Here is a 17,922-nt window from a genome sequence, read left to right on the forward strand (position 1 = left end):
AAGGCTTCATTCTAGTGGTAAAAGCACAACGCGTGATGTCTGAAGAAGTACTTGTTATGAATTCAAATGTCATTGCAGATAAATCCTAGTATAATCCCATTATCAGCTTGAATTTCAAACCTGTGATTATTACCTTCAGAGATTTCTTGATTATAAAAAGTTAATTTAATAGAGGGAACGCACAATCAGTAAAACTACAGAAGTGGAGGCTCAATTCCAAGTGAAAAATAAGAGAAAAGTTTATACATCCGGGCAATTTGCAGGATTGCCCTTCGCTGGGGGTGGTCATTAATTTTTGCCCCTCAAATTGGTGGTCTTTCATTTTTACCCTCTGCCTTTGCAAGGCAGAATTTGAGTCATAAGGCAGAGGACAAAAGTTATGGACCACCAATTTGAGGGACAAAACATAAAGACCACCAATTTAAAGGCAAAAAATTAAAAACCACACCAAATGAAGGGCAATCCGCGCAAAAAAGGAAAAAAGTATACATCCAGCAAATAGAATAATGAGCACAAAGCAATGTCTTTATGATATTGACCATTAATGAATTTCTATATTTCTTAATCCTTCTTTAAGAATATTTTGAAAACTTATGCCCCAATTAACATTTGTTTTCTACATGGGAAAGAGAGAGTTCCTTAAAGAATTTGTAGGAATCTATTCTTTAAGCATGAGAAAAGTTGGAATAATCGTCCATGTGTAACTGCATGTCTCGTTTTTACATCCTTTTCTATTTTTTTTTTAAAGTATATGTGCTTGCTTTATTCATATTCTTTGCAATTATCTTTTACCATAATTCCATAAATCATGCATATTATAAGCGTTAATTTCACCGGGTAACCACCTTTTACCTTGCTATTTAAGGCACATTGTATTCATAGCCAGTATGGCAGTATAGGCAAACTTCAGAAAACTAAAACCCTCAGCTTCTTCTTTTTTCTAAAGTTATTGTACTATAGTTTTTTTTTTTTTTTTGAAATAATCTATATAAATTGAAGCATTGTGCTTTAAAGCAGTGAGTTTTAGCGGAAATAGTTTGTGTCGTAAAAGTTTGAAAACGTTAGCAAATGCAAATCGCCATTGTGGCAAACTTGAAAAAGTGAGTCCTGAATTTCGAATATAAAAAAGTGTTTTCCTTATCCCACCACACCTCCCTCCCTTGGTCAAGCCTTTCATTTAAATTACGTCAGTTGATACGCTCAAATTACACCTAAATTATGGCGTAAGGCGGTCGGTGTCAAATATAGTAACCCAACTAGGTTGGGGTCGAATCCCACCGGGAATAAAGTGTGAAATAAGTACTAATTATATATGTTACTAATCTCTAAAAACTTTAGTTCTATTCCGACTAGTACAGAAAAAGGGTTCTGGTTTGTATTCGCTATTTTGAGGTATTTGGAATTTGTTTGGATTAAAAGAACCAAAGTTGTATCCCCGTTGTGATTAGATGTTATGCTATGGGTATCAATATGATATATTTCAAATGGGTCGAGATTTTGTATGCACTTAATCTCTAATGCACTTCCTAATATTTTCCAATAGTTAGAAAGTATTTGTTTTCATGATTTTTCCAAATTTAGAAAAGTTGCAAGTAAAACCGATTAAATATGCCAAGTAGAACTCATCTTATCCCTAAGTAAGTTCATTACACGAGGGCTAGCGCCTCGAGTCCTTGTTATATTATTTCAACTCAAACCTTAGTTCGTCTTTCCAAAAAAAAAACTAGGGTTTGTGCATGTTTGCAACCACTAACTAACAATGAATATGATAAATAATAAAACACATAACAACCCATTATATATATATATATATATATATATATATATATATATATATATATATATATATATATATATATATATATATATTATGTTAGACACCCATTACATAACACAGATCGTTTGGTTCCAGACTTTGATTAAAGAAACTACTCACACATATTGGTCACAAAAGTAGTAAGCAATAATAGAGATATAAAGCTTACAAAGTGTAATAAAAATGGTGAGAATGGAATCTTTTTGTCTTCACTAAGCTCCAAAAGTGGAGTATTCAATGCTCACCCACCAATGGAAAAAGTGTTAGATGTTGGAGAAAAATCTGATGTGTACAAAATCCTAAAATGTTCTGTAAATAGGCTCCAAAAACGCACATCAGCAATTGGCAAAACTGCCCCTGGTAGCATGATCGACGGGCCATCGATCAGTTCGACGGTCCGTCGATGCCTTCGTCTTTTGGTTCTTCAGTTCTATGGTCCATTCGACAGTGTCGTCGACCAATTCGACCTTTCATTGATTCTTTCGTCTTTCTCTCTTCTGGTAGACAATTCTTTTTGACGATACAAATGACGAAACGTCGATCTGGTTGACGCTTCGTCGATGGCTCCGTCCATTGTCCTCTTCAACTTAGGCCATCACTAAAAAATTGAACTTATCAACTCTTCAAAGGACGGCTCGTCGATTGATCAACGAGCCGTCGAATCTTCATTTCTTGGCAATTTTTCCTTTTTTTTCTTTGTTTTTGCTTTTGGGCCATCGTCTTCCTAAAACACAACAAAAACACATTAAAATAACCCAGACTTACTTGAAAACAACCAAAATTCATAGTAAAAAGGAGTCGAATGTGCCACAAATCCGCGGCACATCAACACCCCCAACTTAGGATCTTTGCTTGTCCTCAAGCAAGTCAGACAAAGCAACTACAAAATAAAAACTACAACTATACTAAAAATAAAGTAAAAGTAACTACAATGGTGTTTGTTCATCACTACCGGCATGTGCATTTTTACATCAACTCCCTCTTTCCTCATTTCAAAGCAAAGCTCTTTCATAATAATTTATTAGAATTGACTATGACGCTTCAATCAATGACATCACATTATCAGAAGCATTTATGCGTGCGAGTATTCACCATTATGCTCTCACTTAGATCAGAGAATGTCCCACACACAATTTTAAGATAAGAAACGAGACAAGGATAAATTAGAATAGAAAGCACTCACGCTCACAAAGAAGTTCATGATATACAAGTGCAGATACCATATGCTTGCCCTTAATTTTAATGCCTAAAACTTTCGGATGGTTCAATTGTGATCATTGTAGGACTTGTTCTTGGGTCGTAATGTAGGATCGGGGACGGGTAGGATACTTATTTGGGAATCAGTGACTCATCCTCCTCGACACTACACATTCTTACTTTTTGCACGACGTTTCTATTCATGATTAATTCTTCAACTTATGACTATGATGTGATTTGATTCCTACTAAAATTTACAATCTTTCTATGAGACAATTATTAGCTATTTTTTTTTTCCGCTATCACATCTAGTTCTCCACTATGTAACTCACACACCCCCAGCTTTAGGCCCTGAGGCTCTACTTCACACATATGCCACCCCCAACTTAGGCGATTTTCCTCTTTTCTCTCGTAGCGTCAGGGACGGAACGGATGCAAAGATGGAATTAATTCATGAAGAGGGAAAAAGGTTTGTTACAGCTAATCAAGAAAAATGGGTCAAAGTCTCAAAAGGGGGACTAATGATATTCATATAGAATGGGTTTTGGGCTTTTTAAGGCTAAAGTGACTATTTACAATGAAAGCCTATGGTCACTTCACAACCAACTATCCTAAGCAATATAGCAAAACTTACCAGACAAGTTCTAGATCCACATATGCCAACAATGAACACAAGAAGTTCTCACACGCATAATGACATAAGGATTTGAACACTCAACCCATACACACTCTAATATCTATGATGTCACAAAAAGAACCATACATGTCAATTCATTACAACTTCTGACAGGCAATAAAATTTCAGAGGGGTCGATTTCAAATCAATTCATTTCCAAGTTCAAAAATATCCTTTTCATTCCAATTTGTTCTCAAAATTCATGCCATAAATTCAAAATGCAACAACCACTAAAGTCACAATTACTCTAAGCAAGATTTAACACATATATACACAAGAGGTTACCCTCATCCCCAGCAAAAAGAAGATGCATTATCCCTAATGCATCAAAATCATACTATCACCCCACGGTGGAGGGGTCGACCTGAGATGCTCTAATCTCGCTGTTGCTGCTGAGGTGTATCCTCCGCATCAGTGCGGATGGAAACTCTCTCTAATGCTGGCTCAGTGGACCTAGGAGGTGGAGCTGACTGGCCCTGTGGCTGCAGGTCCTGAGGAGCTATCGTAATCGGCCTGACTGGTGCTGGGATAGCACTGGTGCTGGAAGATGCTCCGGTGAACCTCGTGTCTAGGCGCGACCGATGAATACTCTTCTGAAACTCGGGGTCCTCATCCTTATTATCATCCTCCTCATAATCATCATCAGCCAATGTCTCAGTCCTCCTTCTCTTGAGACTTTCCCTAGTCTCTTCCTCAGTCACCAAGTCCAACTACTTTGATCAAATCTGAAATGCTAGCGACTAGCGCAGGTGGTGTCGGGTTATCCACAATAACCTGCTCTCGCGCATGAAGGGCCTTGACTTCAGCTTTGAGCTGTGCAAGCTCGGTCTTCCCATCTCCAGAAGTACCACCCTCACTCTTCTTCTCAATAGTGAGTATCCGCATCTCTAAACTGTCAAGTCTCGTATTCATCCTAGCGTGATGCCTCTCCATTGTCTCCTGAAGAGGCTCCAACTCTGCTGCAATATCTTTAAGAACAAACCTACCCAACTGCTGTAATATCCGGGTCACCTGCTGATCAGCTCGCTCTGCCTTGATAGAAAACTCTCTGAAGTTCGCCTTGTTGAGGACAAAGATATCCTCGGGGGCTGATGCTGTGGCTGAAGGAGAAATAGGAGCTGAAGATGGGACAGCAAGCCGAGGTGGTGCCTCTGATGAAGTGGTGGTGTCAGCTACAGATGGTGTGGAAGCAACTGCTGTGGAGAGGCCCTCAGTGCCCAGATCAACTGTGCCGTGTGGCACTGAATCTATAACATGATCAGTCTGCTCATTCGGAAAGTCTAGCAGTGAAGTGTTGGTGGTCTGAGATGTACGGAGTGTCTCATCGCTACTCCGTGTGATGTCACACACCTTCGTTGCTGGGAGAGTAGATATGAATGTATCAATGTGTATCACCTGGGCCCTCTTGCACAACAGTGTGATAAGGCACGGGAATATCAAAGTTGTCGCCTCCTGTGGTATGCGTGCCCTAATGGCTCTACTGATCAACTCACCCAAGTTCATCGGGTACCTGGATAGCATTGTAGCCACAGCCATTGCTCTCTCTGGTGTGACTATGTTATCCGCTCCCTTAGGCAGAATGCGATATATGACGAAATTCCACCAGAATTTAGCTGTCACGCCCCAAAACCCACCCTAGACGTGACTGGCATCCGACGTCATGAACAACATCGGAAGAAGCTAAACGATATAATAATAACACTTGAACCCGCCAGGTTCAACATTCGCCTCCAACAGTTTATAAAATAAAGGTAAACAAATAATGCATATATGAACTAAATCAGCGGAAGCCTTTAATATCATAAAAGTTAATCAAAACATGACAAACGCCCAAGAGTTAAACAAAACTCAACAACTACCTAAAAGAATGTATACTATGGAGCTTCTAGGATAAAGAGGTAATAGTTTGACTCATCGGGACGCAACCCAAAAACTAATAATAAATGAATGAATAAATAGGGTGTCCCACAAATGAATGTGTGGGCTCACCAAATCAGCAGCAACAACAAGTCCTTCCTAAGCGCCTGAAGTATCAAGAACCTGCTCTCCTCCGTTACCTAACATACCATCAAAAACAATAATGGTATGCCTGAGTACTTCGTACTCAGTGAGTGTCTCGGGGACGACAAGTAATATGAAAATAGATTATAATAACACATAAAGGAATCAGTCCAGAAAAGATAGTTAAAAACAGTTATTCCACTTTGTGATTCTTAATATCATTTGCTAAAAAATTTACAAGTCATTTCAAAATCCCAGTTTCAATTAAGCGTTAAATTAATCATGCATAAATACCGGTCTCGTAATAAATATTTATATCAAAATCGCTCACATAGGCCCCATTCCTTTCAATTATGTCTTTCAAATTGATCATGATTGTTATATCCCGTAATTTCGCATATTCGGAAAAATTTGAAATAATTGTGACTTGTAAGAGATAAAGCAATATTTTGATTTTAGAAAATATATATATGTTGTTTATGAAAAATATTGATGCGGAAATATCGAGGAAGGCTAAGGGCAAAACTGGAATTTTGGAAGTTAGTTTCTTGAATTACAAAATGTGGACTAAAAGAAATTGGGCTTTAAAAAATTTAAAAAAAAAACATATTAAGAGAAGCCCAAATTTAAGGGGGTGGCCGGCCAACTTGTAATGGCCCAACCCATGTGAAAAAAAAAAATCATCCAAGTAAATAAATAAATAAGAGGAGCTTTGGAAGGTTCAAGAAAAACAAAAGAAGAGAGGAAAAAGAACAAGAAGGCCTCACGGCCAAAGAGAGAAAAAGAGGAGGAAAATAAAAAAAAAAATTGAGAGCCTCCATCCTTGATCCAAAAATTGTAATTTTCTTGTATTCTTACTAAGCTCAAGACCCTCTTCAACGTGGTATAATTATTTTGGCAAGAAAATCATTTTTGTGGCAAGTGGAAGATTTTAGCAAAGGTGAGAATTCTATTCCTTTTTATGCTTTGGAAGACTTACATGTATGTTGTAGTATGTGGAAGTGAATGGAAAGTATGAAATTTGTGTGTTGTGGATGTGTGTGTGTTGGCCGCGTAGTGTAGGGTGAAGGGGAGATGAACAAATATTATTTAGTGTGTTAATTATGTTGTTGTGGCCTTGTGATGTAAACGGAAGCATAATGGTTCAAGATTGGCATGAAAATTAAATGTAAGTTGTTGTAGGAAAATTATGTGAATTTATTATAGTTTTATGAAATTATGAGAATGGAGTTGTTAAGGTGGAATTGTTGTTGTTATAGATGAATTTGGAGAAGAAAAATGTGATGTTGTAGTATTGTTGCATTTATGGGGGGATTTCGGGTGGAATATGATGTTGATGGCATTGTTTGAATATTTTGTAGATTGTTTAAATGCTTTTGAATTGTGTTGAATGATCCTGGATTAGTACTTGAATGTGTGACCAAATATGAATTGAATATAATTGAGACGTCGTTGAAGTTGTAGAACGAAGTTGCTAATGCTAGTATGCGTTTTGAATCGATGGTGGATATTGTTAGAATAATTGTTGATATTGTGGCCGAGTTAAATTCTCGGATTTGTTGTTGTATTTTTGGCCGAGTTGAATTCTCGGGGATGGCGCATTTACAGGGAAAATGCTGCCGAAATTTCTGTAGAAATAAGGTGTTGGTTAGAATTGAATTCTTAAGTGTTTGTACCTTATGTTTGGTGCGCGTTAATGTTGTTGTAGATCGTGTGGAGCCAAAGACTTAAATTCGGATTTGCGTAGGAAGCGGGCAAGGTATGTAAGGCTTACCTTTCTTTCCTTCGGCATGATCTCTGTAACGAACAAATAACGTATATGTATGTCTCTAAAGAAAATTTTATTCCTAGAGCCACGAGGATGACCATCGTCTTTGACTCCCGTAAATATTCCATATGGTTTGATGTGTATATATGATGATGTCGGAAGAATTTAGTTGATATATTTCCGAATGTCGTTCGAAAAGTGAATCGACATGATTTAAGTCTTTGATAAATAATTCGATATGTATACATGGTTCTAGAGTCTCTATTCGGTTTGGTCCATAATGATATTGAAAAGTTACTTAATATGTTTGTTACTTGAATCTCCAAATACGGCTTACGAAATGTTGTTAGGAGGCCCCGTACTTCAAAGGCTCTATTTAATAAGTTCCGAGTGTGTCTACGATCCCTATTGGCCTATCGATACAAGTAAACGTAGAATGGTTAAGATTATTGCGTAATAGGGTATTAAGCTAAGTATAAGAATTCATGACCTTAAAAATAATTCTGTAAGTATTAATGTTCTTAACTTTTGTATACAATCTCGGATCGGGCCGAACGTTCCTCGGCACTAATATGTTATAGCTGTGAATCGGGCTGCACGTTCCGCAGCAACACACTGTATTATATCCTATGAATATGCATGCATGAATTCTGTTATATACGTATATGATAAATGAGGTCGGTATATTGATATGACTAAAGTTGATTATTAAATGCTAGCACGTTCGATTATTCCACCGAGTCTTTGACATACTTTGATACGTACGTATGATTCCAAGAGTTCTAATTGATTTGATCCATAACGATGTCTGAAAGGTACTTGACCTGATTACAACTTTGATTTTCCAAAGATGGCTTCTGAAACGCTTATAGAGCGTTCTGTACTTCAAACGCTCGTAACTTTCGTATACTAATTCCGATTGACCCGAAACTTGTTTCTGGACCTTCAGATGTCGATAAGTATGTTTGTACATAAGTATGTTTGCATCTCGGGTCTTGATTTACGTGTATATGGTTTCGCATTATTCTGTTCGTGCAAGCCTTCGTTTGGATTTCACTGAGCCCGGGCCAGGATATGTTTTCGTGCGTACTCTTCTGCATTATTCACCGCGTCCCTCTCACTTGCGGACCGGGGCACGCTATATGTATATGATATGATGATGGGGCGGTGGCCAGGATGGCATATGATGACTTCATTTACCGCGTTCCGCAAAAGAGGGTCGGGGCACGTTACATGCATATATGATACATGGCATATGATTCACCGCGCCCCTTACTAAGGGCCGGGGCACGTTACATGCATATATGATATATGATATTAGCATTCATGGTATATGATTCACCGCGTCCCTCACTGAGGGCCGAGGCACGTTATATGCATACATGATACATGATTCACCGCGTCCCTCACCAAGGGCCGGGGCACGTTACATGCATATTGGATACACTATTTGGACATATATGATTTCATCCACCGCATCCCTCAATGGAGGGCCGGGGCACGTTATTTGATATATGCATATATGATACATGATTCTGACCTGTACGATCCGTGTTTTGAAAGTAAGTACTTTTGGCACTCTGGATGACTCACTTACCTTCTGTACTTCCTTTGACATACGATAGCGGCATATATGATTTATGTCTCGAAGGTAAACGTTTTGGATTCTGGATAGTGTACTTATTCTGGTACCATTGTTCCGGTTACGTTTCTGTTCTCTGTATTCCATGCCTTACATACTCAGTACATATTCCGTACTGACCCCCCTTTCTTCGGGGGCTGCGTTTCATGCCCATAGGTACAGACGTTTATAGAGGTGATCCGCCAGGCTAGGGCACACATTCTGCTGTTTGGAGCGCTCCTTTGATCCGGAGCCCACACTTTTGGTACATATCCTTCTGTTGTACATATCTTTATGTTTATGACTATTTTGGGTACGGCGGGGCCCTGTCCCGTCATATGATTCTGTTGTCTGTATGTGTATTAGAGGCCTGTAGACATGTATGTGGGTCATGGGTCGTATTTGTTCAGTGACGGTTAGTTGGTTCGTGTCTGGCTTTCTCCTATACTACGTTACCTGATCGATTTATGTGCTATAATATATGTAATGGTTTTAATAACATGTATATGACTTTGTATGCACGAGATTCATAATATATAAACGCAAGTGGAATTTGGGTAGTAAGTATGTACGGGTGTCCATGTCGGACACTAGTCGCGGCCTACGGGGTTGGGTCGTGACAATGATTGTCAACAACGGTTCCATGAGAATAAGAATATCACACATGCCAATACAGGCCCAAGAATTAATCACATCGAAAGGATGACGGTAGAGGTTCCCTAAACACTGCGCAATACACCGGAATATGGATTCACGGTGGCTACTCTTCCTCCCGAATAGCAAGGCCATTAATACACCCCAGGTAACGAACCCGGAAGTGGCAATCTAGGTTTAATGTGGGTTTGTCCCTTCACACACATTAACCACTATTTAGACATGAATTAGAGTTCAAGAAACATGAAAAGATTACTTTTCCTTTCATTCATCAATGAATCTTGAATAAAATTTATACTTCCAACAATAGGTTCAAAAGTGATTTTCATTCAAAATAAGTTTCCAAAAAGAGAGACATACAAATCATTCTTATAGCCAATTTTTTTTTTTAAAGAGACATACCTTAATATGTTAAAAAAGTTTAATAATTCACTTTCCTAATGAAAAACACCCAAACCCTAGCTTGAATCACTTTAGGAAGAATTATGTTGCAAACCCTAGGTTTTGATCATAAGAATCATGGGTTTGATGTTAGAATAGATTAGTAATGTTAAGGGTGTTCTAACCTTTGATTTGAAGACTTGGAGAGATGATTTTCGTCCTTAGGGTTTGGAAGAATGAAAAAAAATGGGAACAAAATAAGACCATACCCATTTTAAACCCAATTTTCTGCTAGAAACGGAGAAAATACGGCCTACAAAGTACGTCTTGTACTTTGAAGTACGTCCCGTACTTGTAGCCTGTATTTAGGCTGCCAAGACCAATGAAGAACAGAAAAAGTACGTCCAAAAGGACGTCCCGTACTTTCTGGGCGTACTTTGGGCGAAATCTCTAGCTTTTGTACCCTTCAGTAAAACGAACATAACTTTTTGTACATAGCTTTGCTCGGGCTGAGCGACCTACCGTTGGAAAGATATTTCAAAGATATACAACTTTAATCAAGGAGGTTTTTCCAAATTCGAAATAAAGTTTCATGAAAATATCCTAGAAGACAGACCTACTAAAACTTAGGCGAAGTTAAGAGCCCTTAAGAACTTCTATTGTTGGTTTGACTTCAAAAAGACCATCTTCCACCCAAATTCATCAAGAATGGATTCATATAGATATAATATCATGTTAACACTATATTTTTATATATTCACACCTAACTCAGATTTACGGGATGTTACATTAGCTTCCAAGCTAATATCAGCCTTATGTATATTGACAGACAAGTTACTCACCCATGGTGCCTTGTCCGCCGGACCTCGAGCCATCATTGTCGCAAACCATTCTCTCACAGATTGCTCTGATATTCTTTCAAACTTTTCATCATATTCCACTATGGCTGGCTCAACGAATTCATCCCCAAAATAAAACCTGTTGATTGTGCGGGCTGACATATCAACATGTACACCCTGAACATACACTGTATCTAACGGAGGAGCGACTTTCAAAGCTCTCTTGTTCTTGTGTCGCTGCTCTAGCAGCACTCTATAGGTATCATAGAATTCCCGAACCATGGTCGGGCAATAATCCCTTGGAGGCTGTGTGAATGCCTCTAGATGATAGTGCAGGATGAGATCAGTAATTCGAGGATAACTCTCTAATCTGCTCATACTGATTTGTTCTTCTTCTTGAATATTCCTCCTCGAGTTACCCCCGGTGACTGTAGTTGCCCCCATTATGTAGTACTTTCTGCACCCATCATAAGGAAATCGGATTGCAGTTATATCCTTTTTCTGCAACCGCATCCGCTTTTGTTCCTCATCTGAATTCAGTTCAGGAGCGGCTTGTTGCTCTGTTGCTGCCTCGCTAGCACTAGCGCATATGGAGGATGACTCCCCCTCTGCAGACTAGGGGGGAGATTGGGACAGGTGATGCTGCACTCGGAGTGATGGTCCATGCTCTCTTTGTTGTCATTGGTACTACCTCTTGACGTTCAGAGTTGAAGGGTTCATCTCTAAGAGTAAGGGTCGATTGTCCCCGACCTCTGCCTTTTTTTGGACAACCACCCCGCTTGACTGGATTCTTTGGAGGCATATCTGCAAAAATAACACCATTCGTCGTTGGGACAACCATAAAAATATAGAAAACCAGAAAAAGATGCAAAACATGAGATAATTTCAAAGCTGCCCGTCGATTTGCTAGAAGAGACGTCGGACAGATCGAAAGAGCATCGAAGTGTTCGTCGAACTGATCGATGAGATGTCGATATCATCATCGATCCCTATTTAGTCACTAGAAATTTCAAATTAAATACGGTGGAAAGGACGCCCCGTCGATTGATTCGACGGGCTGTCGAGTCCACCGTCGAGTTTGTTTTGCTTCAACCATCTGTGAGGTATCATTTGACGTCAAGAAGGACAGTTCGTCGAATGAATCGACGGACTGTCGAACTTAGCTTCGAATGATCTGCAGGTCTTTTTCTTATCTATTCAATACGATCCTCGGGTCATGGCGCAAACCCTCTCGTAATTGGGGTTACTCAGACTTCACCCCATGTTGGCTCGGGTTAGAATATGGAAAACAATTAGCGGGCAAAACAACTCCTTGGTTGTAATGCCCTCCAAGCCAAAGTTTCAAACAACACCACACTTGGGCATTTCATCAAACAGGTGGCGGCAAAATGACAACAATATCATGAATGAGGTGTGTTTGTCGTAATGCCCTCCGACTCGGTGGAAGACGATGTGCTCGCTTCACGAATCTCAATTTTTAGCCATCAGTTATACCCAATGAATCAAACATCCACACAAACCACTAGCACAAATAAACTAACAATAACAATACATGGAATTGCTCTAACTACTAACAACAACAATACATGGAATTGCTCTCACTACTAACAACAACAATACATGAAAGCAAACAACGAGTACGAACATGTAAACAAACAATACATGATCTAGCATACCTTAAAGTTGAAAGAAGACTTGATTTTAGCACTTAAGGAATGATGAACACATAATGAGCCACTACTAGGGTTACAACACTACAGAATGAGAGAGTAGACAAGAGAGAGAATAATGGTTAATGAGAGGAATGGTGGTTAATGGGTGAATTTAAGATAGGGGAAAGTGGATTACTGTTATGGGAGTGGAAGAGGAGGAGAGGGACTTAAAATTTGAAAAGAATAAGTGGGAAGAGAAAGAGAGGCGTCGGGTTATATAATCTGATAACCCTACCCGACACGTAAAAAGGACGGAATGTCGAATGGTTCGACGTTCCGTCGAGTGCAACGTCGCTCCCTCTTTTTTATTTATTTTTAATTTATATTCAAGGGAGAAAATGCCCATCGAATTGACCGTCATTCAATTCGACGGAGCGTCAAACCTGTCGTCAAAAGGCCATCATTTCCAGTGATGAATCTTTCAGGCGGTCATTTCGACGGCGCATTCTACGGCTCGTCGAGCTAATCGACGTTCCGTCAAATGTGCACCGTTCATCTGCTTCTTGGGAATTTTTTTCATTCAACACTTAGGTTCCTAGACACATCAACAAACATCAAAGAAACACAAAACAAAAACCAACGAAACGAAAAACATAATGCGAAAATAAACATGGGTTGCCTCCTAAGAAGCGCACAATTTAACGTCGCGGCACGACGTAATACCACTTTTGGTGTCAAGGTCCGGTGTCATGTTTCAACCGGTGAGCATCGACAATCTTGTCCCTGGCAACGGCGCCAAAATTTGATACGCTCAAATTACACCTAAATTATGATGTAAGGCGGTCGGTGTCAAATATAGTAACCCAACTAGGTTAAGGTCGAATCCACCGGGAATAAAGTGTGAAATAAGTACTAATTATATATGTTACTAATCTCTAAATACTTTAGTTCTATTCCGACTAGTACAGAAAAAGGGTTCTGGTTTGTATTCGCTATTTTGAGGTATTAGGAATTTGTTTGGATTAAAAGAACCAAAGTTGTATCCCCTTTGTGATTAGATGTTATGCAATGGGTATCAATATGATATATTTCTAATGGGTCGAGGTTTGGTATGCACTTAATCTCTAATGCACTTCCTAATATTTTCCAATAGTTAGAAAGTATTTCTTTTCATGATTTTCCTAAATATAGAAAAGTTGCAAGTAAAACCGATTAAATATGCCAAGTAGAACTCATCTTATCCATAAATGAGTTCATTAAACGAGGGTTAGCGCCCCGAGTCCTTGTTATATTATTTCAACTCAAACCTTAGTTCATCTTTCCAAACAAAACTATGGTTTGTGCATGTTTGCAACTACTAACTAACAAAGACTATGATAAATAATAAAACACGTCACAACCCATTATATATATATACAATGTTACACACCCATTACATAACACCCATCATTTGGGTCCACAATTTTGATTAAAGAAACTATTCACACATATTGGTCACAAAAGTAGTAAGCAATAATAGAGACATAAAGCTTACAAAGTGTAATAAAGATGGTGGGAATGGAATTTTTTTGTCTTCACTAAGCTCCAAAAGTGGAGTATTCAATGCTCACCCACCAATGGAAAAAGTGTTAGATGTTGGAGAAAAATCTGATGTGTACAAAAATCTAAAATGTTCTTTAAATAGGCTCCGAAAACGCACATCAACAATTGACAAAACTGCCCCTGGTAGCATGATCGACGGGCCGTCGATCAGTTCGATGGTCCGTCGATGCCTTCGTCTTTTGGTTCTTCAGTTCTATGGTCCATTCGATGGTGTCGTCGACCAGTTCGACCCTCTGTTGATTCTTCCATCTTTCTCTCTTCTGGTAGACAATTCTGTTTAACGATACAAACGACGAAACGTCGATCAGGTCGACGCTTCGTCGATGGCTCCGTCTATTGTCCTCTTCAACTTAGGCCATCACTGAAAATTTGAACTTATCGACGCTTCAAAGGACGGCCCGTCGAATCCTCATTTCTAGGCAATTTTTCCTTTTTTTTCTTTGTTTTTGCTTTTGGGCCATCGTCTTCCTAAAACATAACAAAAACACATTAAAATAACCCAGACTTACTTGAAAACAATCAAAATTCATAGTAAAAAGACGTCGAATGTGCCACAAATCCGCAACACATCATGGGTGTTCTTGGAGAAAATTAACAATATAATACTGACAAATCACCATTATTGTAAGTTTAAATTAATGAGTCTTGAATTTCAACTATGAAAATTGAGTCTAATCAAATGAATATTGTTGGAAAAACTTAGAAATATTGATAGGATGAAGATTGGTAGTTCAAACTTATGAAAAACTACTTTTCAATTCCGAATGTCTTAAGTTTGGCCCCGGAAAATCTAAAAGTCAAGCACAAATATTGGAAGCTTGACCTTCGCAACCCAACGCCAAACTACATATGCGATTTTTTTACAATTTCAGTCGTGTATGCTTGGAAGTTGTTTCCGAGTGGTTAAGCTTACAATAAATTATAAACTTCGTCCATCACTTAAAAGGATGGTCCCAAAATCGACTGTTGTGAATGGGCCCGAACCGGTATTAACCAATTGGCAAAAGCAACTCAACACCATATTAAGTGGCTATGTTTGGAATCTGGATGATAGATAGTGCCTGGAGCAATTAGGTTATGCAAATATTGTTGAGAAAAGTTTGTTCCTCTCATCCCATTCTTAACATTTGTATCTTGAATATTCCTGTATCTTCTCATCCCCTTCCTTCGACTCCATGCTTAGCATCTTTTGTATTGCCTTGGTTGATAGCTTTTCATTGTAACTAGATGGCTTATGCCCGTGCTGCGCACGGGCCCAACACTTCGGATTATAGTGTATCTATGTATATGTAGTTGTGTTTAGATAGTGATAATATATATATATACACACACACTATATTTATAATAAACATACATAAGTTTGTACTGTTTTTATGGATATATATATATATATATACTATGTTTAAAATACGATTAATATAACATTGTAGTTTGTGCTCCATATCTAAAACTTTATTATATTCGTGTTTGCTATGAAAATTTATTAATACTTTTTAAAAGAGAAGACTTGTTTAAAAGAAAACTATTTTCCTCTCTTTGAGATAAAATAATAGCAATATTTAAGTATCAGTTGATACTTTCGATTTTAATTCGATTAATTTAAAGGTGCAATATTTAAGTAGAAATTGATTTTCTATTTAAATGAAAAAAATGCTATTTTTTAAATTTTGATAAATATTTTCGGTTTAACTCATTTTACTTGTAGAAAAATAGAAGTATAATAAAGTATTTCTATCTACTTTTTAGAAGAGTTGGTAATATAAAGTATAAAACGTCAGTTTTTTGCCCTTAAATAAAAAAGTGGGTGGGACCACAAACGATTTTTTTGCCCTTAAATAAAAAAGTAGGACCGAACACGGACGACGATCTTGTCTCTATAAACCGGCTCTTCTATATAGTAGTAATAGTAAAGTAATACATATAATTTTTTTATCAAATTTTGATTTGGATAATTTTAATTCAAATTATTATATTAATTTTACATGTTTAAAATGAAACAAAGTAGAAATTTGATTTTCTATTTAAATGAAGAACTTCTATTTTTTAATTTTTAGTAAATATTTTTTGTTCAACTCATTTTACTTGTCATGTTATTTTTTACACGGTTTTTTAAGAAAACGTCAATTAGAATTATAATTTCACTAATTTACCTTATTAATTATTTGATCTCCATTTAATATTATTTTTTCTTTTATGACATTAATCTCATTTATTAGAGTAAGGAAAAAATAAAAAAGTAATTAAATTCTATCTTATTTTTTCTTTTCACATTTATTGTAAGGAAAAAATGAAAAAGTAATTAAATTATATCTTATTTAAATATATAAGTATTTTAAGTATGTTGCTGTACAATAATTTCATTTGCTTCCACTAATGGGTTGATACGCATGTGACAATGAATCCATCATTAATTGATTTAAATGTTTGATTTTCTAAACACTTTTTTTTTAACATTGTTTGTTTTTTGAATATGAGATTCACTTTTTTTTTCTTTAATATTGCTTGATTTTGTTAATATGGGGTTCACTTTTTTTTCCCGTGAGTTTGGACGTGGTGGGTTCCATTTTTTTTTCTTCTCCTTTTTTTTTAAATACTGGTTGGTGTTTAATATGGGGCCCACATTTTTTTTTAATACTGGTTGGTGTTTAATATGGGGCCATGAAGAACTTCTATTTTTTAATTTTTAATAAATATTTAATGAATCCATCATTATTGACTTAATGAGATACTTTGGAAATTACATGAATATTGTTTGATTTTTTAATATGGGGTGCACTTTTTTTCTGGACATTATTAATTTGCATTATTTTTATGCACACACACACACACACACACACACACACACACACACACATATATATATATATATATATACTATGTTCAAAACACGATTAATATAATATTGTAGTTTGTACTCTGTATCTAAAACTTTATTATATTAGTGTTTACTACGAATACAAAGTCTTTTTTGACATTATTTTTTTTGAATATGGGATTCAATTTTTTTTTATATTGCTTGATTTTGTTAATATGGGGTCCACTTTTTTTACCGCGAATTTGGAAATGGTGGGTTCCACTTTTTTTTTTATATATATTGCTTGTTGTTGTTTAGTATGTGGTCAATATATATGGGACCCACAATTTTTTCTTTTACAATTTTTTTATGGGCCTGTTTAATATGAGGCCCAATTTTTTTTTTTTATATATACTATGTTCAAAACATGATTGATATAACATTATAATTTGTGCTCCGTATCTAAAACTTTATTATATTAGTGTTTGCTAAGAATACAAAGTCTGCACTTTTTTTTGACATTGTTTATTTTTTTAATATGGGATTCATTTTTTTTATATATTGCTTGATTTGTCAATATGGGATACTATGTTCAAAACACGATTAATATAACATTGTAGTTTGTGCTCCGTATTTAAAACTTTATTATATTAGTGTTTGCTATGAATACGCATCGTGTTTAATATGGGGCCCACATTTTTTTTAACATTGTTTGTTTTTTAAATATGGGATTCACTTTTTTTTTTCAATGTTGCTTGATTTTGTTAATATGGGGTCCACTTTTTTTTCCCGTGAGTTTGGATGTGGTGGGTTCCACTTTTTTTTTAATACTGGATGTTGTTTAATATGGGGCCCATAATTTTTTAATTTTTTTTTTAATACTGGATGTTGTTGAATATGAGGCCCACAATTCTTTTTTAG

Source organism: Lycium barbarum, chromosome 2 (assembly GCF_019175385.1).
Source record: "Lycium barbarum isolate Lr01 chromosome 2, ASM1917538v2, whole genome shotgun sequence".
NCBI classification, from domain to species: Eukaryota; Viridiplantae; Streptophyta; class Magnoliopsida; order Solanales; family Solanaceae; genus Lycium; species Lycium barbarum.